General features: G+C 39.0%; 2 long non-coding RNA genes across 3 annotated transcripts; one reads left to right on the top strand and one right to left on the bottom strand.

Annotated features, from left to right (window-relative positions):
- On the bottom strand, positions 1–26,696 carry LOC133718857 (uncharacterized). Its single transcript, XR_009850626.1, has 3 exons — positions 26,103–26,696; positions 25,321–25,397; positions 1–356 (listed from the first exon to the last, which is right to left on the bottom strand). It is a non-coding gene; the product is annotated as an uncharacterized LOC133718857 (long non-coding RNA).
- On the top strand, positions 9,229–13,413 carry LOC133718628 (uncharacterized). Of its 2 annotated transcripts, XR_009850429.1 has the most exons (5): positions 9,229–10,043; positions 10,250–10,864; positions 10,954–12,146; positions 12,566–12,922; positions 13,161–13,413. It is a non-coding gene; the product is annotated as an uncharacterized LOC133718628 (long non-coding RNA). The 2 variants fall into 2 exon arrangements; XR_009850428.1 differs by having other exon boundaries at positions 10,954–12,922.
- Positions 26,697–27,047: the final 351 nt, after the last annotated feature.

The raw sequence follows: 27,047 nt of genomic DNA on the forward strand, positions 1-27,047 counted from the left end.
TAAGACATACCCAATGATTATACCAGTACCGAAGAGTATATGATGGGGATCCGCTGCAGACGGGCCATCACTCGGGAGGTACTGATTATCACCAAATATGTACCTTACGCTCTGATACCAAACTGTCACGCCCCGAATTTTGAATAATCAATTCAAATCCGAAACATGAATAATTACAATTACAAAATCCAAATCTCGAAACTTCGAGTTCATTATTACAATTCACTCTCACAAGCAATATTGTAAAGCTCAAATGAGCATAACACACCTCACAACTTACAATTGCTGTAAAACTCTAACAATTGCTCTAACCGCACGATCATCGTCCTGGTTCTCCTGTCCTGTAGGATTACCCGCTACACAATTTGAATAGTGTACCGGGAGTTGCAACAACACAAAACCCGGTAAGTTTTCGACAGCTAGTATGAGTAAACAAGAAAGAACTGTTGATTTATTAAATTACAAGACCACCACAAACCCACGTTACTTTCTCACTCTCATATATATATATAGACACTTATGAGTTACTCTCAATTTAGCTCATAAGATCACTCACTCTCATATATATATATAGACACTTATGAGTTACTCTCAATTTAGCTCATAAGATCACTCACTCTCATATATATATATATATAGACACTTATGAGTTACTCTCAAATTCGCTCATAAGATTTCCCAACATTTGGCAGACAGACTCATATATATATATAGACCCTTATGAGTTACTCTCAATTTCCCTCATAAGGTTACCATATATATATTGACACTTATGAGTTACTCTCAAATTCACTCATAAGGTCACTCCACATTTGGCAGACAGACTAGAGCTCTAACTGAACGTAACCACTCGTCCGGCCACAGACGTGATTACGATTTAATACTATTAATAACCACCAGCCCGGTACGAGAGCGTGATTCACTAATAGATGCCATGGTCACCTCGTGACCTAGTGATCTCCACAGATCACAACAATTTATTGTTCCTCAACAATAAAACTCGACACCTCTCACAATATATTGTTTCTCAACAATAAACTCAATACCTCTCACAATATATTGTTTCTCAACAATAAACTCAACACAACTCCAACAATACATATTATTTCACGTAATAATATATATACAGACATTCACACAGGAATGTCTAGTAATACCAACAATAGTTCGTATGATTGCAACAAAATAAGCAATTAATTGTATTGGGTTCGTAATATGAACCACGTGAGGTTTACTCACCTCTAATCCAGCTGCGTCTTCTTAACAGCTCCATTAACAATCTCACGAATCGTCCGCCAAATAAATCCATCGATCACCTAATCCAATAATGATCTTAACTTAGCCAACAACTCAAAAGCACACATATACGATGATCCAACGGTCGGATCGAAATTATACGATGATCCAACGGTCGGATCCTCACGGATCGCCCTTAGGATCATCCTCCAAAATTATCATAAAGACTCAGATCTTCTTGAATCACTCTAACAAACATCTCCATAAAATTATATGAAAATCCGACGGTCGGATTCTCACGAATCGCCTTCCGAATCACTATTTCTCAATTATACGAAGATCCAACGGTCGGATCTTCGCCCGTGACCTCACAAAGTCACCGGGACAGTCATACGATCAACATATCCAAAATTGAAGCAAAACCGATGGTCAGATCTTCACAGATCGTAAACCGAAGATAAACGTAAAAACGTTAAATAGTAACGTCAAAACGTAAATCCACTATTTAACAACTTTTTCTAACATGACCATGTTATATATCAAAACGCTCGTATGGATGCATAGATCATCGCCTAGATAATGAAAACTCAAAATATGGTCTGATGCGCCGCCACAAGCGGTGGTCAGTGGGCGGTCAACGCGGCGGTCAACGCCAGTCAACCACCTCCGATGGCAAAGTGACCAACTACAAACTGGTTCAAAATGAAAGGGTGATCGACTTCCATACCTGGAGCTAAGCCTGGTTCGGCCTAGATTGTCCTAGATCAAGCGTTGAAGTTGGATTAATCCGGAGCGTCTGATCTGATTCCAGATTGAATCAGAGCCGTCAAAAAAGTCAAACCTTGATCAAGCACTCTACACCCAAAATCGTCATGCAAGGCCTATATGGGGATGATCAGGGGGAGGAGGAGATCACGAAAATGGGAACGATCGGCCCATGCAACGCCGGAAAAATGGAATTCCGGTCGGGTCGGATTCCTCTTGGCTGGCTTCTTCGATCCGGGTCTGGGAGCAGCGACGGGGCGAGGCGACACCGGAGGGAGGCTCGTCGTGGGCCGGCGATCCCAGGGAGGCCCGGGTCCAGGGACGGAGGAGGCTGGAGGGTGGTGAAAAAGCCGGGTCGGGTCGACTAAGACCCGTCGGGTCTGAGGGTCGAAGGAAGAGAGAGAACGGAGAGAGCTGGGGGACTGTTCAGCAAAAATGAAAATGTTTCGTCCTTAAATGAAATTTCTGATTTTTTTTCGATATTTATAGAAAATTCCCAAATTTCAAAAATTCATAACTTATTCATACGAACTCCGAATATTGCGTTCCACATGTCCACGAACTCGTATCGACGAGCTCTACAACTTTCATGAAGGAAGTTTTCCCAAATTTTGAACGTATAAGAAGTCACTTTTCAAGACCCCCTAAATAACGTTCGTTTTCGAAATAAAATCGTTCGAACTAATTCCACAACTCCTTCAAGCTTCGTATTCGTGCCCACGCCTACGAAATCATTTCCAAAATGTCATCGGACATTAATTTGAATTTTTCGGGTATTACAAATACCAACAATAACGTCAATCAAACTCCATATTATTTGCTAGATGATTTTGACTATTAATCCTATTTAATAGGTGAATGGAGAATTTGATAGTGGCAGCTTTAGTAATTTTTAACAACATTGAGTTTTAATATTTATCCTATTTAATAAGTTTTTTTATTTTAAATAAACCTAATTAATTGGTTTGGGTGTATATTAAAACACTCTTATGGATGGGTTTATTCTAAAAGGGGTGTGTGGATTTGGGTGTAGAATCAAATTCCCCTTAAAGAAAAGAACAGGGCCTGAAGTATTTTTTCTGTCAGTAAAAGTTTAAGGACTAGACAATATTTAATTCTTAATTTGAAATTGAGCTTATTTTCCTTGAAGCCTATTAACCCAACTCCCCCCCCCCCCCCCCTTCTCACTCTCTCTCTCTTGTCTAGGCTTAAGCTAATATCCATCCTAGTACATACTTCAAATTGAGCTTATCTTTCTTGAAGCCTATTCACTTGCCTCTATGCTTAAACCAATGTCCATCCTAGTACTTAGTTTCCTTGAAGCCTATTCTATTCCCCAACCCTACCCTCTAGGCTTAAACCAATATCCATCCTAATACTTCCAAATTGAGTTTGTTTTTCTTAAAGCCTACCCTCTAGGCTTAATCCATCCTAACACTATCTTAGGAAACCCAAAAGTCATGGTAGAGCCCAATTGACATGCATTCCGTAGCCCGACATTCAACCTACCCCGTGGTAGTCGGAATCTGCCAAGAGCTCACTGGGAAGCAACCTTCCTAGCCTTGCCAAGTTGCCTTCACAACAAGCTTTTGTGAAGTAGGAATGGCACTTCTTGTCCGACATTGAAGAATATGTAAAGGAGAGGGGCTCCCTTCCCTATAAAAGAGACCCTTCCTCCCACTTATAGACTATCCCATTGCATCATTTGTAATCTTAAAGGGCCGCAAGACCCAAACACTAGTTAAACCTTTTAAGTGAACGTAATCTCCCGCCTTGGCGGGAGGCAAACCACTATACTTCTTTTGTCTCACTTACTCTCTCTCTTTCTCTCTAGTGTTAACTAGACCCCTCGGTCACACAGGTTAATAGTTACTTATGTAGAAGATTGCTATTTATTCGACGTATTATTTTGCGTGGAATAGGTAAGTTCGGCCACACTACTACCGGTTACCTTGATAGAAGGTTACCCTCTATTCGACGCATATCTTTGAGTGGATATATGGTTGACCATACTATTGGTACCATTTTACATAGACCGGATTTTATCAGGTGCTTCATGAAATGCTTAATTGCATCTCTTAGTATCTTTGTTAGGTTTTTATTTCTGATGCCTTGTTGCATCTATTGTTCTTGTTATTCTATCTTCTGCTGTAGTTTTTACATCTATAAGTTGTAATTTTTCTTATTATCTTTAATAAAGTGGCTGACTATTATTCTAAAAAAAAAAAATTAGCTCGGAAGAGTTGCCACATCGGTGACTTAACAAAACTTTTGGATGGATAGTAACGGAATTGACATATTGGTCCAAAATTGAGAGTACAAGGATTAAACATGTAAAATTAAAAGAACAGGGCCTGAAGTGTTTTTTCTGTCAGTAAAAGTTTAAGGACTAGACAATATTTAATTCTTAATTTGAAATTGAGCTTATTTTCCTTGAAGCCTATTAACCCAACTCCCCCCCCCTTCTCTCCTCTCTCTCTCTCTCTCTCTCTCTCTCTCTCTCTCTCTCTCTCTCTCTCTCTCTCTCTCTCTCTCTCTCTCTCTCTCTCGTCTAGGCTTAAGCTAATATCCATCCTAATACGTACTTCAAATTGAGCTTATCTTTCTTGAAGCCTATTCACTTGCCTCTAGGCTTAAACCAATGTTCATCCTAGTACTTAGTTTCCTTGAAGCCTATTCTATTCCCCAACCCTACCCTCTAGGCTTAAACCAATATCCATCCTAATACTTCCAAATTGAGTTTGTTTTACTTAAAGCCTACCCTCTAGGCTTAATCCATCCTAACACTATCTTAGGAAACCCAAAAGTCATGGTAGAGCCCAATTGACATGCATTCCGTAGCCCGACATTCAACCTACCCCGTGGTAGTTGGAATCTGCCAAGAGCTCACTAGGAAGCAACCTTCTTAGCCTTGCCAAGTTGCCTTCACAACAAGCTTTTGTGAAGTAGGAATGACACTTCTTGTCCGACATTGAAGAATATGTAAAGGAGAGGGGCTCCCTTCCCTATAAAAGAGACCCTTCATCCCACTTATATACTATCACATTGCATCATTTGTAATCTTAAAGGGCCGCAAGATCCAAACACTAGTTAAACCTTTTAAGTGGACGTAGTCTCCCGCCTTGGCGGGAGGCAAACCACTATACTTCTTGTGTCTCACTTACTCTCTCTCTCTTTCTCTCTAGTGTTAACTAGACCCCTCGGTCACGAAGGTTAATAGTTACTTAGGTAGAAGATTGCTCTTTATTCGACGTATTATTTTGCGTGGAATAGGTAAGTTCGGCCACACTACTACCGGTTACCTTGATAGAAGGTTACCCTCTATTTGACGCATATCTTTGAGTGGATATATGGTTGACCATACTATTGGTACCATTTTACATAGACCGGATTTTATCAGGTGCTTCATGAAATGCTTAATTGCATCTCTTAGTATCTTTGTTAGGTTTTTATTTCCGATGCCTTGTTGCATCTATTGTTCTTGTTATTCTATCTTCTGCTGTAGTTTTTATATCTATAAGTTGTAATTTTTCTTATTATCTTTAATAAAGTGGTTGACTATTATTCTAAAAAAAAAAAATTAGCTCGGAAGAGTTGCCACATCGGCGACTTAACTAAACTTTTGGATGGAGAGTAACGGAATTGACATATTGGTCCAAAATTGAGAGTACAAGGATTAAACATGTAAAATTAAAAGAACAGGGTCTGAAGTGTTTTTTCTGTCAGTAAAAGTTTAAGGACCAGACAATATTTAAGTCTTAATTTGAAATTGAGCTTATTTTCCTTGAAGCCTATTAACCCAACTGTAAGACTTCGGAAATTTGTTATTAATTCTTAAATATTTCCTGGGATTAATAAAGTGTTCGTTTGTACGATTTCATGGTTCGAGGGTGGAGTGGAATTATTTTCGGACGAATAATTATTCGAAGTTCTCGTTTTAGGGGGTTACGAGGTTTGACTTTTTATACGTTTAGATTCTGTGAGAACTTCCTTCACGAAAGTTGTAGCGCGTCGATACGAGTTCGTGGACATGTGGAACGCGAGAATCGGAGTTCGTATGAGAAAGTTATGAGTGATTGAAATTTGGGGAAAATTCTATAAATATAAGAAAATTCTGGATTTTTTTATAAATCCCAAAAGTTCCAAAAATCTCATTTTCCTCCCCAGATTTCTCTCCATTCTCTCTCCTCAGTCCTGACGGGTCGCGCTCGACCCAACCCGGCTGGAAACCAGCCTTCCCGGCGGCCGACGACCGAGGACCCGGCCCAGATCGACTCGCCCAGCCCTTCTCCGTCGACCACTGGTGTCAGTTGCACCGGTGGAGCAACCCAGAAGGAGATCGGAGACGTGAACAGTGACGGCGGGCCGACCCGGTTGGATTTCCCAGTTTCCAGCGACTCCTTGGCCGATCCTTCCCGGTTTTGGAATCTCCTCTTCCTCCTGATCATCCCCGTATAGGCCTTGCATCACGATTTGGGGTGTAGAGCGCTAGATCAAGGTTTGACTTTTTCGATGGTCCTGATTCGATCTGGAATCTGATCAGACGCACGAGTTTAATCCAACTTCCAAGCTTTATCTAGGACGATCTAGACCGAATCTCACTTAGCTCCAGGTATGAAGGTGGCTCATCTCTTCATTTTGAACAAGTTTGTAGTTGGTCACTTTGCCATTGGAGGTGGTTGACCCGGCGTTGACCGCCTGCTGACCCGTCGCTTGTGGCGGCGCGTCAGACTATATTTTTGTGTTCTGTTTTCAGTTTATGCATCTACGCATCGATACGGTCGTTTTGATATCTTATATGGTTATTTCGGAGAAAGTTGATGCATGTTAGGGTTTTAGGGTTTTCGATTCGTTTCGGTTTTCAATCCGTGAGGATTTGGCCGTCCGATCGACTTGTAGTTTTGATTTGTTGATCGTAGAGCTGTTCCGATGACTTTGTGTGGTCACGGATGAGGATCCGACCGTGGGATCGTCGTTTAAGTGTGTTTTATGAATCGGTTGCTAAGTTAAGGTCGTATTTGTTTAGGTGATTAACGGCTTTGGTTGGGCGAACGGTTGTGATTGTGATTTTGGGCTGTATTGAAGACGCAGCTGGATTTGGAGGTGAGTAAATCTCACGTGGTTCATTTACGAACGGATTTATTTATTACTCGGAATTACTTGTTTAATTGTTAAATCATTTTCGAAACAAATTATTTGTTTTAAAATATATGAACTTGATTGACAACGGTTCATGGGTAGGTTAAAACAATGTTTTGATATAAAATGATTTTCGAGAAGTATAATTTATAAAACTATAGTTGGTATTAGTGGTCATTCCTGCGTGAATGATTACGTATATATATATATTTACGTGGAATATATATATATGGATGGTGTGACATTGTGATGTGCGTATGAACTGTGAATTATTCAGAATGTGGTTTTGTGCGTTTACTCTTTGTGGAAAATTCGTTATATCAGGGGCTTGTTGATTTGTCGTGTTGAAAGAGTAATTGAGTTGGGGTAACATTTTGAGTCATATGGGATTCTTTGTAAATGTTTGCTGATCTTCGGATCTGGAGTCACTGTGGGTGACCGTTTTCTGATCTTCGGATCTGGTGTTTATTTGGAGTTGATGGGTGATCATCTACTTTAGTCAAAGTCGATGGGTGAACATCGACTATCGACTTTAGTTTGGAGTTGATGGGTGATTATTGACTTTAGTGTGAGTTGTTTGACTTCTTTATTTATTTTCCTTTTCTTTCTAATTGTTGAATTTTATGTAATCTCCTGAACTAAGTCATATGCAGGGATTACTGTCTTTTTGTATTGTTTGTTTTAATGTAAATTCCTGAACTAAACTCTATGCATGGATTTATATGATTTCTATTGTTTGTTTTTAATGTGATCTCCTGAACTAAGTTTCCATGCAGGGATTACCGCTTTTTGTATTGTTTGTTTTAATGTAAATTCCTGAACTAAACTCTATGCAGGGATTTATATGATTTCTATTGTTTGTTTTTAATGTGATCTCCTGAACTAAGTTTCCATGCAGGGATTACTATGAATTCTTTTGTTTGTTTTCATGTGATCTCCTGAACTAAGTTTCTATGCAGGGATTATTGATTTTGCTTAATTCTTATTGTGGGTACAGTTGTGGGTTGTGATCTGTAGTGATTGATAAATGAGTTGGGGTGGCATGATTTTGGCAACCGCGTTATGTTGAGGGAAATAAGTATGATTTCCTGATTGTGCTGTTGAGGCAAAGGAATAGTGATCTAATAGATTGTGGGGACGTAAAATGAATTGAGAGACAGAGCATGTGGGTTTTTAGTTGGGTTGAAATTGTTGAGCATGTTATTGATTAATTTGAACTTGACGTTTTGTTGTGATAATTGCATATTGTTTTGTTAAGCTAAGATGGTGAAAGCATGTATTTTGTGGAATTAAATATTGTTGCTTTAATTATCTCACGAGCTGAGAAATTATAAGCATGAGTGACGTGAGTCACTTTATTTGAGTTTACTCATACGGGCTGAAAAGCTTACCGGGTTTGTTGTTTACATTCCCGGTGCACTATTTTATGGTGTAGGGGTTATTGTGCAGGTTAAAATATCGGGTGATCGTTATCGAAGCTGAGGTGGACTTTCCGTCACGTGGGTGTAGAAGGGCACTTATACTTGTAGTCTTCCGCTGTGTAGTGAGTTGGTGAGAGTGGTTACACGTTGAATTGATATTCAGTTTAATTTGTAAACTATTGTAATGTAATATGTGACTCTAAAGAACGAGTCAGTATTGACATTGTGAGTTCAGTTTGTTTGTTGCTTAGTTTATTTGAAAATTTTCTAAGAGTCTTCTTATGATTGTTTGTTTTCGCGTTTCGGATTTGAATTCATTTATTCAAAATTCGGGGCGTGACACCAACCCCCCCCCCCCCTTCTCTCTCTCTTGTCTAGGCTTAAGCTAATATCCATCCTAGTACGTACTTCAAATTGAGCTTATCTTTCTTGAAGCCTATTCACTTGCCTCTAGGCTTAAACCAATGTCCATCCTAGTACTTAGTTTCCTTGCAGCCTATTCTATTCCCCAACCCTACCCTCTAGGCTTAAACCAATATCCATCCTAATACTTCCAAATTGAGTTTGTTTTTCTTAAAGCCTACCACACCCCCCCCCCCCCCCCCCTCTAGGCTTAAACTAATATCCATCCTAATACTTTCAAATTGAGCTTATTTTTCTTGAAGCCTATTCACGCCCCTCTAAGCTTAAACCAATATCCAACCTAGTACTTATTTTCCTTATGACATTCATATGACTTGTATCAAACCTTGTCAGTCGTGCAAACCCGGTCATCTAAAGAGTTTCTCCCTTTTAATCTCTCTCATAGAGATTCAATTAAGATAATACAACATACATGATATGCATAAATAAATAATACATGACACGGGTGAAACAATGCAATGTTGGCAATATTTTACATATAAAGTATGGATGCCGTTTCAAATCTACATAAACCTACTTCATTTAAGAATTAAATAATGTCTACTCTCTATACTTATAGGGTGCTAACGTTTCAGTCCCTCATGTTTGAATTTCACCCAATTGCTCATCCAACTCTCAATTTTCTCACAATAAGTCCCTGTCATCAAGCTCTGTCCCAATTGTCTGTGAAGTTGCAGACGTGGCAACCTTGAGTCAACACAGGGCACCACGTGGATTGTAAAATATCGAAAATAACCTTGCCTCTATTATGGTGGTTACGATATGATATACCCCAAACCCAGTTCCTAAACTCCCAAAAAACCCTAAAATTCAAATTTGTGAAAATGGAACCAAGCTCTTCTCCATGATCCCACAAACCCAGAATCTGATATCGTTGAAAATCCAAAACCCTAATTCATAATCGGATTATCAATCATCCATTGTTGGGCAGCACACCGCAACCCGAGTCGAAGAAGAGACCAACGTTGTGTGGCAGCGACATGATCGTGAACTACGCTGATTTGTGGGTTCCTAGAGCTGCAGACGAGGAGAACGAGAATGATAAAATCCTTAATTATGGTAAGTTTTTGAGGGGAACTATTTCATCTCCAATATCAATTGATTGAAGATGACCAAATCTAGGGTTTTTAAAATCAAAATTTGATGCTTAAAAATTCTAGGGCTTCTGTTTCTGGGTTGTGGGTATGCATATATGTACGTTTATGGTTTTGGAGGGAATACTGGTAGCTAAAAATGGTTTTTGTTACTGTGGTGATGGTTTCAAGTGCTAGGGTTTGAAGATGGCAATGAGGATGGGGATTATGACCCCAAAGAAAATGATGAGGAGTATGATCATGAACAATATAGGGATGAATGGATGGAGGGAGTTATGCATGAAGGTGCTATACACAATGAAGATAGTAGTAAAAGGTCAAGAGTCCAAGAAGATATAAGAGAGTTTGTAATAATGAGGACAGGTTTGGTTATGAAGATTTAGACCATGAAAGGTTCGGTTTTACAAAATTCTGATGGGGAAACTGAAGATGAAGGACTTGAATTCAATCCCAAATCTGACATGAAGAAACCAGATTTTAGACTGAAACAGATGTTTGCCACAGTTCGAGTCTTGAGAGATGCATTGAGGGAGCATGTTATTCAAGGTGGCTGGGAGTATGTCTTCATCAAGAATGATAAGACAAGGTTGAGAGTTGTGTGCAAGGAGCACAATAGTCCCTTCTTTATGTTTACTTCCAAAATGTAGCATGAGAGCACTCTCATGATCAAGGGTTATGAGCCTCCACAAAAATGCACAAAGAAGTTCAATAACAACATGGTTAAGCTTAGATATTTGATAGCAAAGTTTAAAGATCATATTGCTCTCAATGAGAGTGTGAAGCCAGGTATGTGGTTGAATGTCGAATTATGTTACTAAATTATGTTTGCAATTATGTTTCTTCATCTAACTAGTGTGTACTATTTATTGTTGTAGAATCTCTTGCTAAGACAACATCAACAAGCATTAGAGTAATGGTTTCATAGTCAATGGCATATAGAGCTAAAAGGGCTGCTCTGTTGGAATTTGACGATAGCACAAGTGAGCATTATGCAAGGCTAAGTGATTATGGAACAGAGCTTCAAAGGGTTGATCCAACAATAACTATTGATATTAAATGTAGTTTCCCTGAGTCAAGCAAGAGACCTGCTTTTAGACGAATGTATATTTGCTTGGGAGCTCTAAAGAATGGCGTCAAGGAAGGTTGCAGATCTGTCATTGGATTGGATATGCACATCTGAAGGGACCTTTTGGGAGACAACTTTTAATAGCTATAACACATCATGGGTCGTGGCATATGCAACGGTGGAGCTGGAAACCAGATACATAAATCTGGTTTTCGGAGTTATTAAGGATCTGAATATTGAACATGAAGGAAGAGGTTGAGTGTTCATAAGTGATAAACAGAAAGGTCTTATACCTGCATTTGAAGAGGTTGTCCTAAGGGCTCATATTAGATTTTGTGTGAGGCATATGTGGACAAACTTCAGCTTTTTCCAAGAAAGTTCATCAAGGATCAGATGTGGGCCTATGCAAAAGCAACCACCTTGCCTTATTTTCATAAACAAATACAAAGCCTTGATGTGATGCTTACAAGTGGATGACAGGTACTTGAATATCTTTCAGTTTCAATGTTACTTTTTTCTTTACAGCCTCTGATTTTTAATCACAACCTAATTGATAATGTTTGCAACACCCGAGAGACCAGCTCGACATTGGTGTAGGGCTTTCTGTAAGTTTCCATTTTCAGAAACTCACCCTAGGATAGATTTCAGTTTCTTTCAACCGATCCAGTCCATTTTAGTTTTCCAGCGATTTCTCCTCCATCTAGTGACAGGTTTGGACGCCATTGGTCACATTTAAACTGCCTTTCCTTTATCTACAACTCTGTTGTAGCTTAGTGGTTCGAATCGAGTTGTGAATGGCGCAGCAAGGTGGAAATTGAGGTAACGACACTGTTTCAAGTACAACGTTGGTTCTTCGTACTTCGATCACCTATGGCCGCCCCACAAGTCAGGTTTTGAAGTCTTTGAGACGTATTCCAATCCCTTCAAGCCTCTTTATCCAATTTGATGTGTGAAGCCCAAATCGAACAAGTGAAATTCTAGGATTTTCATCGCCGTTTTGAGGTAAGTTCGGACCAATTGGTTGTGTTTATGACTTTGTTGTAGTTTTTAAGAATGGTTGGGGTTGTTGTAAGGAAGATTTTGACATAGGTGGTTTCATCCAATTTCGGGGTCGGAGACAGCAGCATGTGGGGCTGATTTCGGCCTTCTAATTTAGCTGGTTGGTTTGGTTGTAGAGTGTAGAACTTGTAGATATGTGTTTGGTAAAAATAAGAGAAGGTTTGTTATAGATTGGGAATTTCAGAAGTTCCCAGTGTTTCAGATTGTTGATTTACGAATTGATGTTAGTGGTTAATTTTGGGTTGAATCCGAGAAGTTTGAAGCAATTAGGTTTCAGGGTTCAAGTTTAAGATTCGATTATTGTTCTTTATATTCCAAATTCCGAATCATGAGTTTTTGTTTATGATTACCATTTTGTACAGGACGTGAGGAGATCCCACTTGAGGAGGGTTCCGATCAATGGTAGGATTAGCCGTATATTGTGTCAGAACACTTTCTTTTAAAAATATTATGCGTGCAATAATTCTTTTCATAAATGATGGTCTACTTATTCGAGATTATAATTTGGTTTCGAAAATGGCTTGTGATCACTATACTAGTAATTGTTTAATAGACATTGCTTTAATAGCATGCTCATTTAGGATTCGTTTTTCTTTTTCTTTTTCTTTTTCATTCTAACGTTTATCATGCTCAATGGTGTGTTTTTATTTGATTATGTCTCAATAAGTTGCAGGTGGGATTGAAACTCTATCAATCACAGAAGCCTTTGGGAAATTTAGGTGAGAACTATTTCATTGAGCTAGTATCATTGTTATCTATAATCTGAAATGTTTGATTAACAGAGAGAAATTATACACTGCCATGCCAAGTAAAGTTGAATACCAATACTCGTACAAGTGTGCATCCCATTTATTATCTTTCTTGCATTATAAACGAGTAGCTAGTCTAATGGCCTGTAGATTTTTGTCTTTTTTGAGGGATATTTCTGATTTTATTTTTCAATGCCTTTGAATTTAGGAAGACCAAGTTCTCGAGTTAACTTTGCCAAGACTACAAATAGGATGGGTCTTTTTGGTAGAGGAACAATGCTTCAAGTCTAAGAAGGAGAAGCTGGAAAGTTGTTTAGGACATGTAATTTTCTTTTATGGATGCTAGTGAGAAATAATTGTATTCTCCTATGAATATTGTTGTATGCACTATGATAAATAAATTTGAATAAATATCAGTGTTCTTTGTTTGACGACTATTGCAACTTCTTACTTGGAACAAACAAGAAATCGATCATAAACTAAAAAATGAAGTATGAAATGGAAAAGAAAACACTTGTACGATTGTACCCTTATGAAGTGATGTCTGAAAATCTTGATCTTTCTCTACACCTACTAAGACATCTGTCAAATTTTAGTTTTACTTCGGTTCTGAACTGATGTCTATTAACATAATTCTAGTAGTAGATTGGTTTAATTATTGGACTCGTTTTTCCTTGATGATTTTCGAAGATGCATATCCTCTATATGTTTTGAAATAATATTGAGTTTTTCAAGGAATTTTCTAAAACAGGCTTACTGCTTAATTTATGAATTTGGTCTATCTCACATGTTATTATTTAATGATTTGGGAAATTGTGTTTCACTTATTTATGGCATTTTTTCTTTGCTATGTTCTTGGGAATGATTTTACTTGAGATTTTCCAAGCACAGTTGGGAACTGTACTCGTATCTTGTTTTGCGAGATTTTAGGGAAGCCTTACTGGTTTTTGGTTTTCTCTTGATTTTCATATGCTATACTTGTGGTGATTATATTATCATGCTAGCATGTTGTCCGTCTTTGTGGTGACATAGATTGGATCACAGAAGCCTGTCCACCTTTGTCGTGCTAGGTTGCTGCCTCTATTTCGATAAATTTTAATCCCAGTATCCTATCCGCCTCAGTGGCGTAAGGGTATGTACAGGAGTATGGAAGTACGTACTTTAGCCTGGGAGGCTATCACCCGAGTCCGGGAGGCTCACTCGTATGGCTATCGTCTTCCCCTACTTATACTTTATTAGTTTTGACTAGCTGGACTAGTCAGTTTTATCATTTGAATTATATTATTAAACTCTTGCATGCATTCTTTTCTACTACTGTAAAAGTGGGAAAGTATTAAGTTATCGTTTCTCGTTTATTTTACGAAATTTTACTTTTTGTCCACTCACGCTAACGATTTTAAATTACTTTCCCCTAGGCCTTTTGTTTTCAAACGCTCAGTCTGCAGATCAGTGTTCGGCATTAGTAGGAGTTGAGGCATAGTATCCACATCAATTGCTGTCATCTTGTATGTAGATTATCTGTTTGACCTACCAGTTGTTATTTCAGTTGCTTATCTTAGATTGCTCTGATCACCTTGGAGATGTTATCTAAATTTGTAGTATTTTTATTTAGGGTCTATGACCCAACTACGAGGGTTTGTGTAATATGATTTGTGGATCTTACTGTTGAGATATCTGTGCTTTGAGATATTTTTACTTGGTTGTGAAATTGGAATAATTTGGGGAGCAGGGTGGCTCCAGAAGTTTAAAGGTGGGTTTTATATGTTGTTAGAAGTGTTTATTGTGTTTCTCTAGCTTTGGGTTGTTCACTTTTAGGGGAGGTTCTGATGAATTTTCTGTAAAATCTTTTTGAAAACTGGGCTTCGCATGGCCACCTTGGATTTCAAAGTGAATTCCGGGACTGGTCTTGTCATGCTTGCTCTAATCTTTTGATAAGATAATTATAGCTAACTTTAATTCCAGTGGTATTTGTACTTGAACAATTGTTGAGGATGTAATGCTCTGATTTTTGTTTTTGGTAAATTAGAGCTATGTTCTTTTGGCTTGCAAGGGCAGAACATAATATGTATTTTGGGTTTATTATGAATGTAAGTGAATGGTTGTCTTGAACCTTCATTATTCAATTTATGCTTCCAGATGACTATGCTTGTTTGTGTTATTATGTGCAAAAAATTAGCAACAGTCATTTTTTGGTTTATGATTTATGCTGCCAGTATGTGATTTTGGGACTTAGAGGCAAAAATTGACCAAGCTGGAGGGAAAAAAATGGAAAAAATAAAGCAAGGGTAAGTTGGACATTTTTCCTTTGAAATGGACTGCAGCCTGCTAACTTGGCATGAAAACGACTGCCACAGCAAGGACCTATTGTGAGAAAATTGAGAGTTGGAGGAGCATTTAGATGAAATTCAAAATTGAGGGACTGAAACGTCGACACCCTAAAACTACAAGAAGTAAACAATATTTAATCCTTCATTTAATTACATAAGAGTAGTACTAGAGATCCCAAAAAACTATACCAAATTGCAATCCCAAATGATGTGGCATTTGCCACCTCATCCCTAATTATTTCTAACATGTTTTTATATCAATTAGTTTTGATTTACAGTTGCAACTAATTGCTATATTATTATTTTTAAGAAAAATTGACAAAAATAATATTGTGAATCTGCAATCCCAAAATTGATCTACAACATCATGGATCTTCATATACCGCCATCGCCCTCGTCGCATGAGGCACCAACATCTACTATTAATATATGGTCAAGGGCTTAATGCATATGTTGGCCACAGATTAATGCGAAAGTCTATTTGTAATCACTGAGGAAACTTGGTATAAATGGTTGTCGGTGCATAAGCCCTTCAATAATCCCATGATCAAATTCTCCATACATGCTTTTGTTCTTGAGATAGGTCCTGAATATCTGGTTGTTAAAATCATCAACACTTGAGATTGGAATAAAAATAAATTGCAGTGTATCAAAATAAATCCAAAATAAAGAAGATGACTGTCAGATACAGCAACTACAAGGTATACAATGGCTTTGAAAATCAGAATCTCTAGGAATTATGATAAACAACTGTGAGTTGAGAGGAATTAAGATTTATCCTTTGACGAGGTGGTGTTAGCTCAGTGGTTAGAGCACCCATTACCTAATGACGAAGTCATGGGTTCGAGTCACCATGGGGGTAGGAGTGAAATCCTTTGATCCTCTTTTTTTTTTTTTTTTTTTAAAAAAAATTATCCTTTATTTCTGCACTTTTATATCTAATCTTCGTCAATCATCATCTTTAAAGATCATAGCTTTGTCAGAGAAATTACAATCAATAGAAGAATCATATCTGACCAACATGTTTACATCCTTTGGAATGATTCCAGAAATTAAAACGGAAGACAAAGAATTTAGTGGTGGTGGCATGGATATGGTGGCTGTTGGAGGATGAATAATTTTAGAGATTTTAGGTTTTCTTCAAGACATGAGTTTGGGCAATTAGATTGATTAACTAAACAAATTTCTTTTTTTATTATTTGTTAGAAATAAGCAAATTAATATCGACATATGTTTAAACAAAAAGAAAAAGAAAAAGAAAAAACAGGTTGGGTGCTAGCTCCTTGCAGGATTTGGCAAGAAGATTCATGGTTGTTAGGGTTTTGAAAGCAACTTATATAGAGATATTAATATTATTTTATTTCTTTTAAACAATTCCAATTCTAATCTAAATGGGGCTTCTAGAAGCTGGGACCTGAGTTAAAACCATATGATCAGTACGTAGTTGGTGTGGTTGAGGTTTTTGAGGGTCTTAAGTCTTAACACCCCAAGGAAGGACGTATGTGGATTGAAGATACCAGTTTGATTGCCGAAATTTGCTCCCTAGCCAGAAAATGGGATACAATGGAGGAAGTTTTGGGATTTGCAACTACCGTTCAATACCTAAACAATTTAATTTTTTATTAAAAAAACTGTTTATTTTATCTTTAAAAAATATAGTTTGCAAAAAGAATATACCATGTGAAAATTATAGGGTGATGCTATTTGAGATCCTATTTTGGTATAAATTTTTGAGATCTCTAGCATTTTTCATTACATAAATCTACTTTATGACTATAAGCTACTTTTTAGTACTATTCTAGAATTGACTCTGTCACGCCCCGGATTTTGAATAATAAATTCAAATCCGAAACATGAATTAAACCACTTAATCAAATAAACGTTCTGAATTTTTTTCTCAATATAACCTCACCACACGGTACACAAACTCCAAATCTCGAAACCTCGAGTTCATTATTACAATTCACTCTCACAAGCAATATTGTAAAGCTCTAAATGAGCATATATAATACACCTCACAAAGTAATTTAGATCGACACAATTGCAGCTACTCTACGCAGCTCGATCTCCATCCTGATTCTCTTGACCTGTAGTAGTACCCGCTACACAATTTGAATAGTGTACCGGGATTGCAACAACACCAAACCCGGTAAGCTTTTGACAGCTAGTATGAGTAAACAAGAAAGAACTGTGATTTATTAAATTACAAGGCCACCACAAACCCACGTTACTTTCTCACTCTCATAGATATATATATAGACACTTATGAATTACTCTCAATTTCCCTCATAAGGTCACTCACTCTCATATATATATATATATATAGACACTTATGAGTTACTCTCAATTTCGCTCATAAGATTTCCCAACATTTGGCAGACAGACTCATATATATATATAGACCCTTATGAGTTACTCTCAATTTCCCTCATAAGGTTACCACATATATATAGACACTTATGATTTACTCTCAATTTCACTCATAAGGTCACTCCACATTTGGCAGACAGACTAGAGCTCTAACTGAACGTAACCACTCGTCCGGCCACAGACGTGATTACGATTTAATACTATTAATAACCACCAGCCCGGTACGAGAGCGTGATTCACTAATAGATGCCATGGTCACCTCGTGACCTAGTGATCTCCACAGATCACAATAATTTATTGTTCCTCAACAATAAAACTCAACACCTCTCACAATATATTGTTTCTCAACAATAAACTCAATACCTCTCACAATATATTGTTTCTCAACAATAACTCAACACAACTCCAACAATACATATTATTTCACGTAAATAATATATATATAGACATTCACACAGGAATGCCTATTAATACCAACTATAGTTCATATGATTGCAATAAAATAACGTAATTAAATGTATTGGGTTCGTAATATGAACCACGTGAGGTTTACTCACCTCGATAATCCCGTTGCGTCTTCAATTCAGCTCAAAATACTATCCACAATCGTCCACCAACTCAAACCGTCAATCACCTAGTCAGATACGATCTTAACATAGCAATCATTCATAAACCACACATATACGGAAATCCAACGGTCGGATTCTAATTTAATGATGATCCAACGGTCAGATCGAATTTATATGATGATCCAACGATCGGATCCTCACGGATCGCCCTTAGGATCATCCTCCAAAATTATCACGAAGATCCAACGGTCGGATCTTCCTGAATCGTCCTTACAAACATCTCCACAAAATTTATACGAAAATCCGACGGACGGATTCTCACGAATCGCCTCCCTAATCACTGTTTTGCATTTATACGAAGATCCAACGGTCGGATCTTCGCCCATGACCACACAAAGCCACTGGGACAATCATAAGATCATCATATCAAAACTACAAGTCCATCTGACGGTCCTAACTTCACAGATCACAAATCTAACGATCGAAATCGATCGAAACTTAAAAATTCATAACTTAATCATACGATCTCCAAACATTATGAATTATATATGCACACGATCGTATCGACACGTAGAACACAAAAATGGACAGAAGCTGCCCTTGGAGTGGCCGGAGGTCGCCGGAAACCACCATCACAGTGACGGCGCCGCCGCCCATCTAAAGTCAAAATTTGATAAAACTCACAACATGAAAGTCCTTCATCTCAACTCCAATTTCACTTTTCATAACTACGACAAAGTCAGATTATAAGCCAAAAGATTGAATTTTACCTTGGAAGTCGACGGATCCGATGAACCTTGGTTTCAAAACTCCAAAATTCGATCACCCCGGATCAAATCGCTGCAAGCCTTCTTGGGGATAGCTTCTACTTCCTCTGGGCTAGAAAATCCCTCAAAGAACTCGAGCTATAGTGGCCGGAGCTGGGAGAACCAAGGTGGCGAAGGAAGACGATTTCCAGCTCGGGCTGTGCGGCTTCTCGGTCTTCTAGCGGCCACCACGATGGTTATCTCAAGTCGATGTCTTCTGGAAAGTTGTAGAAAACTTCACGGTGAGAAAAATTGCTTTTGGAATCAGGTCGATCGGAGGCCTGTAGAGGAAGATATGGCCAGACAAAGTAGAGCCCAGAAAAAGTGGGGAAGAGCGAATTCGTCTCCGACGAGGCTCTCTTCTCGACCTTGTAGAGCCTCATACAGCTCGTATTTCACTTCGATTTCTTCTACAAACTCGTAAAGGGGGTCGAGACCAGAAAACTCCACTTTGTTTCACATCAATCGGTGGCCGGATGAGGAAGAACGAAGGTGACGAAGGGAGGGGGTCGCGGCTGGGCTCGGGAGAGAAATGGGGAGAAATTTCTGGAGTTCCAGAAATTCTGTCCTCATTTGCAATATTCGGATTTTTTTTTCATATTTATAGAAAATCCCAATTTTCAAATATTCGTAACTTATTCATACGAACTCCGAATATTGCGTTCCATATGTCCACGAACTCGTATCGACGCGCTCTACAACTTTCATGAAGGAAGTTTTCCCAATTTCCCAATGTATAAAAAGTCACTTTTTGAGACCCCCTAAATAACGTTAGTTTTCAAAAATTAATCGTTCGAACTAATTCCACAACTTCTTCGAGCCTCGTACTCGCTCCCACTATCGTGAAATCATTTCTAAAAATCCACGGAATTTAATTTGGATTTTTCGGGGTATTACAATCTACCCTCCTTAAAGAAATTTCGTCCCGAAATTTAAGCGCAAGTTAATTGCTCTCGATTACGGTTAACCTAACCATCGAATCTCCATCTTTCCCAAAACTGTAGTAATCTACAAAGCCACAGCCCTTTGTATAAAAATACATTCCTATGGCCACTAAATCCTTTCATCACAAACGTAAACTCACACAACAAGAATTCACAAATGAAATCCTCATTCCCACTTAAGTCATCAACATGACATTCCTTCACCGCATCATTTCTCAAAATTACAACATAACAATTGCCTCAACACAACAATACAACAATATAGCTGTTTTCTCACTGATCGTCATCCTGTACAGGCATACAATCACAATAAACACTTCCACAAAGCGTTTCGCTACTCAATTAGCATCACTCAAAACAAATCATTCTCAAAAGCACGCCAATAAAACATGTCACCCAGTGATGATGACTTGGGCTTGCTCAATCCTTGGGCTAAGCATTAGGGCTGGCCAATTGGGCCGAAGGAACCGAACCATCCACATTTCGAACCGGCCCGAACCAATTTGGGTTTAACATTTGGGCCTACCATTCGGGCCGAACAATTGGGCTTAACATTTGGGCCTACCATTCGGGCCGAACAATTGGGCTTACTATTTGGGCCTACCAATCGGCCCACCAACTTTCAGCTCGACTACGGTATGAAATTGTACATACCATAGGTATACCGTATGTATGTATGCATACCGTATAGACCGTATATACATATGTATACCGTACAAACTGTATATACGTATGCATACCGTGCAGACCGTATATATGTATGTATACCGTATATGCGTCCGTATATCAAGCATATACGAGATCCAAAAATATTTGTAGGAGGTAAGGTTCGAACTCCCGACCTCGAACACGAAGATTTTGCTCCCAACCACTGAAGCAAGAGCTGCCTTCATTAATATATGCTCACGTGTTATATTTATTATGTCATAAGCGACATAAATAAAATAACGGGGGAGGCAAGGTTCGAAACCTTAACCTGCTGCACGAAACCTTTGTCCCCAACCACTGGAGCACAAGCTGTGCTTAATATAATGTGTACAAATGTTATACTTATTATGTCATAAGCGAACATAATAAAAATAAACGAGAGGCAAGGTTCGAACCTCGGACCTCTAGCACAAAGGTACAGCCTTCAGCCACTCGAGCACAAGCTGCTCTCGTTGTTATCCATACCATTCCTTTTATTTAACCCAAGCCGTTCTCAAACTGTTTCAACAAACCGGCCCAAAACACCCAAAACTGTTGTAGAAATCCGGCCCACTAATTTTTCACCCAAAACTATTCAGAAATTCAGCCCACGAATTTTCCCCAAAACTATTCAGAAACTCGACCCATCGGGCCTCCACCCACAACTACAGTGTGAGTCTTGATCAGAGACAAGCCCAAGTACGGCCCACCTGCCACGGCTTATCCCTTCCGTGATTTAAGGCAATCAGAATCACTTTCGGCTAAAGCTGTCTGCCACAGTGCCTCGAGATTCGGCCTGTCCTCTTACGCGCTCAACACGCGCCAACAGCTTTTCCGGGTTTCGGGGCGACTTTAATCCAACGCGTGGATTCAAATTCTGAGATCGTTCATCCAACGGTGGAGATCTGTTCACCTTGTTCTATAAATAGGTGCATTCTGGAGAAAAACTGTTCACACGAAAGAAAAGAAATTTCTCCAGAGTTTTAGCCTTTCTCTCTCAAACTCTTCAACCTTTCTCTTCTCAAATTTCCAGTCCTTCCCTCACAAATCTTCAATCCTTCTCTCTCAGATCTTCAGCCCTTCTTTCATCTGAGAAGTTCAGATCTCCAACACCACTCTCAACATCATCGTTCTTCAATTTTCACTTCCTCTCAACCCAACACCATGGAACCACGAACTCTGCAACTAATGGAGCTCCAAACCCAGCAACAAATCGAGGATGGAGGAAACAACCAAGCAACCGGGAGTAGTGCCAACACGGATTTCTGGCGAAGCCGTACCAGGTGGATTCCTACTCCAGATCAAATAAGAATCCTCAAGGATCTTTACTACGACAAGGGAGTTAAGTGCCCAACTACAGAGCACATTCACGAGATCTGTCTCCAGCTGAACCAGTATGGACAGGTTGAGGGCAAGAACATTTACTTTTGGTTCCAGAACGTCAGGGCTCGAGAGAAGCAGATGAAGAGGTGTAATCAGGCTGCTCAAGTGCCCATGGGAACTAGTTCTCCTGGTACTGGTGGATCCATTGATCTCAATTTTGGGTCCACTGGTTCTACTGGTGCTGGTGGATCCATCGACATCAATTTTGGGCCAGCTGGTGGATCCATTGACATCAATTTTGGGTCCACTAGTTCTACTGATGATGGTAGATCCATTGATCTCAACTTTGGTTCCACTGATTCTACTGGTAATGAAGGATTTCTTGATTTAAATTTTGTTTCATATTCTTCCTCACACTTCAACACTAATACCAGTACAACTCTTTTGGCACAACAGGAGGACAACCATCCCTGCAACAACGAGGAGGAGATCACCAGGAGGTTGAAACTCTTCCTCTGTTCCCCGTGCACGGCGAGGACGTCTTTGGTAACCCGAAGACTACTTCCGAGGAAGGTAGCGCATTTGGTTACTATTCTGGTGGCTCAGGCGGTTACAACAGTGGCTCTAACGTTTCTCTTGAGCTCAGCCTCAATCCATCCGGAGCTGCTGACTAGGCTTAGCATAGCATAGTCCTCGTTTTCCTTTTTGTAATATAAAATCAATAAGATTGCATGCATGTCGTTTCTTCTTTTTGTTAAACCAACAACAACACCAAGGATCAACCTTGGTCACCCAATACTATTTTCAAAACCATTGACAACTCTGCTGCACACATCAATCATAATGATTTATCACAAACAATCAATTAAGTTGCACAGAGGTCTAGCTAGCATCCTCTGAGTCAAACCAAACACAAACAATTTCGTCGTTAGAATTAGGGTTTAATAAAGCTAAACACATCCTGAGTTAGCTAGGAAAAACCCACATCCTTAGAGTTACCCATACAAATCTTATAAAATCTCAACCATTTCCTCTATTAATTGCTCCATTAAACTTACCACAATTCATACCCTATGAATTTACGATTTAGAAACATAATCAAACTCCATATCGCATAGTAATTCACTTGAACCACTATGGATGCCCAACAATGTCACTACAATCAATACCCAAAATTGCACTTAACCATTTCTCCTAAAATCTATCACCACAGAAACACACCCTCATCTAATAACATTTACAGAGAGTTGACTCTAAATCTCCCCATTATTTACCGACCAAGATCAAACTCCATTTCAAAACTTTAAGTGTCCCACCTACTTAAACTTAAAACACAAACAACCTCAAATTCACTTCAGTCCAACTCCATACTACGATCCAAAACTTAAGAAAACTAGTTCACAAAATCAATTTCCTTCACTTAAATAAAACTATGTCCACAAGTCATAGTTAGGTCAACAGACCAAGGTGTCCAAACGGAGAATTTCCAATCCAGTTGTCTTTGTGAAACGCAAAATATCAATCAAAAATGATGCTCGCAACATCAACCACGTATACAAAACATGTTCCTCGGATCTCGATTTAAATTTAGAAATACTAAAATTACCACTAGTCCCACTTCAAATAGCCCTTAAGATTTTAGGTACTCGGAGAGAACTCAAATATATAGTCGTTCGTCTCAATCACTCAAACACGAGATCAAACTCCGTTCTCGCACCTCAAACTCTGCTCAACAACTTACAAGCACATGGAAGAATTAACCACAATAATTTCTTCCCTAACCGCAACACTACTCACAACTCCACATGAGTCTAGAATCTATTCAAATGCATCTGTATGTCCAACTTAAGAAGGCAAAATTACTATCAATTAATACTCGTATCCACATCAGATACGAGCATAGGTCCACACCATGCCTTCAACCAAACACTTCTACATACAAAAGGAAACTCATTTCCATAAACAATCCTCACTGACTCATCAGAGTTAAATCCGGAGGTTTCCATTCCTCGAAGATCACAACTCGCGGAAACTAAACTTATTCTAATACGAACTTAGAAGGCAACTATACCGTCCTACGGACATACACGCTGTCTAGACCCCATACTAAGACATACCCAATGATTATACCAATACCGAAGAGTATATGATGGGGATCCGCTGCAGACGGGCCATCACTCGGGAAGTATTGATTATCACCAAATATGTACCTTACGCTCTGATACCAAACTGTCACGCCCCGGATTTTGAATAATAAATTCAAATCCGAAACATGAATTAAACCACTTAATCAAATAAACGTTCTGAATTTTTTTCTCAATATAACCTCACCACACGGTACACAAACTCCAAATCTCGAAACCTCGAGTTCATTATTACAATTCACTCTCACAAGCAATATTGTAAAGCTCTAAATGAGCATAATACACCTCACAAAGTAATTTAGATCGACACAATTGCAGCTACTCTACGCAGCTCGATCTCCATCCTGATTCTCTTGACCTGTAATAGTACCCGCTACACAATTTGAATAGTGTACCGGGATTGCAACAACACCAAACCCGGTAAGCTTTTGACAGCTAGTATGAGTAAACAAGAAAGAACTGTGATTTATTAAATTACAAGGCCACCACAAACCCACGTTACTTTCTCACTCTCATATATATATATATAGACACTTATGAATTACTCTCAATTTCCCTCATAAGGTCACTCACTCTCATATATATATATATATATAGACACTTATGAGTTACTCTCAATTTCGCTCATAAGATTTCCCAACATTTGGCAGACAGACTCATATATATATATAGACCCTTATGAGTTACTCTCAATTTCCCTCATAAGGTTACCACATATATATAGACACTTATGAGTTACTCTCAATTTCACTCATAAAGTCACTCCACATTTGGCAGACAGACTAGAGCTCTAACTGAACGTAACCACTCGTCCGGCCACAGACGTGATTACGATTTAATACTATTAATAACCACCAGCCCGGTACGAGAGCGTGATTCACTAATAGATGCCATGGTCACCTCGTGACCTAGTGATCTCCACAGATCACAACAATTTATTGTTCCTCAACAATAAAACTCAACACCTCTCACAATATATTGTTTCCCAACAATAAACTCAATACCTCTCACAATATATTGTTTCTCAACAATAACTCAACACAACTCCAACAATACATATTATTTCACGTAAATAATATATATATAGACATTCACACAGGAATGCCTATTAATACCAACTATAGTTCATATGATTGCAATAAAATAACGTAATTAAATGTATTGGGTTCGTAATATGAACCACGTGAGGTTTACTCACCTCGATAATCCCGCTGCGTCTTCAATTCAGCTCAAAATACGATCCACAATCGTCCACCAACTCAAACCGTCAATCACCTAGTCAGATACGATCTTAACTTAGCAATCATTCATAAACCACACATATACGGAAATCCAACGGTCGGATTCTAATTTAATGATGATCCAACGGTCAGATCGAATTTATATGATGATCCAACGGTCGGATCCTCACGGATCGCCCTTAGGATCATCCTCCAAAATTATCACGAAGATCCAACGGTCGGATCTTCCTGAATCGTCCTTACAAACATCTCCACAAAATTTATACGAAAATCCAACGGACGGATTCTCACGAATCGCCTCCCTAATCACTGTTTTGCATTTATACGAAGATCCAACGGTCGGATCTTCGCCCATGACCACACAAAGCCACTGGGACAATCATAAGATCATCATATCAAAACTACAAGTCCATCTGACGGTCCTAACTTCACAGATCACAAATCTAACGATCGAAATCGATCGAAACTTAAAAATTCATAACTTAATCATACGATCTCCAAACATTATGAATTATATATGCACACGATCGTATCGACACGTAGAACACAAAAATGGACAGAAGCTGCCCTTGGAGTGGCCGGAGGTCGCCGGAAACCACCATCACAGTGGCGGCGCCGCCGCCCATCTAAAGTCAAAATTTGATAAAACTCACAACATGAAAGTCCTTCATCTCAACTCCAATTTCACTTTTCATAACTACGACAAAGTCAGATTATAAGCCAAAAGATTAAATTTTACCTTGGAAGTCGACGGATCCGATGAACCTTAGTTTCAAAACTCCAAAATTCGATCACCCCGGATCAAATCGCTGCAAGCCTTCTTGGGGATAGCTTCTACTTCCTCTGGGCTAGAAAATCCCTCAAAGAACTCGAGCTATAGTGGCCGGAGCTGGGAGAACCAAGGTGGCGAAGGAAGACGATTTCCAGCTCGGGCTGTGCGGCTTCTCGGTCTTCTAGCGGCCACCACGATGGTTATCTCAAGTTGATGTCTTCTGGAAAGTTGTAGAAAACTTCACGGTGAGAAAATTTTCTTTTGGAATCAGGTCGATCGGAGGCCTGTAGAGGAAGATATGGCCAGACAAAGTAGAGCCCAGAAAAAGTGGGGAAGAGCGATTTCGTCTCCGACGAGGCTCTCTTCTCGACCTTGTAGAGCCTCATACAGCTCGTATTTCACTTCGATTTCTTCTACAAACTCGTAAAGGGGGTCGAGACCAGAAAACCCCACTTTGTTTCACATCAATCGGTGACCGGATGAGGAAGAACGAAGGTGACGAAGGGAGGGGGTCGCGGCTGGGCTCGGGAGAGAAATGGGGAGAAATTTCTGGAGTTCCAGAAATTCTGTCCTCATTTGCAATATTCGGATTTTTTTTTCATATTTATAGAAAATCCCAATTTTCAAATATTCGTAACTTATTAATACGAACTCCGAATATTGCGTTCCATATGTCCACGAACTCGTATCGACGCGCTCTACAACTTTCATGAAGGAAGTTTTCCCAATTTCCCAATGTATAAAAAGTCACTTTTTGAGACCCCCTAAATAACGTTAGTTTTCAAAAATTAATCGTTCGAACTAATTCCACAACTTCTCCGAGCCTCGTACTCGCTCCCACTATCGTGAAATCATTTCTAAAAATCCACGGAATTTAATTTGGATTTTTCGGGATATTACAGACTCTGTAGA

This window comes from Rosa rugosa, chromosome 6 (genome assembly GCF_958449725.1).
Source record: "Rosa rugosa chromosome 6, drRosRugo1.1, whole genome shotgun sequence".
NCBI lineage: Eukaryota > Viridiplantae > Streptophyta > Magnoliopsida > Rosales > Rosaceae > Rosa > Rosa rugosa.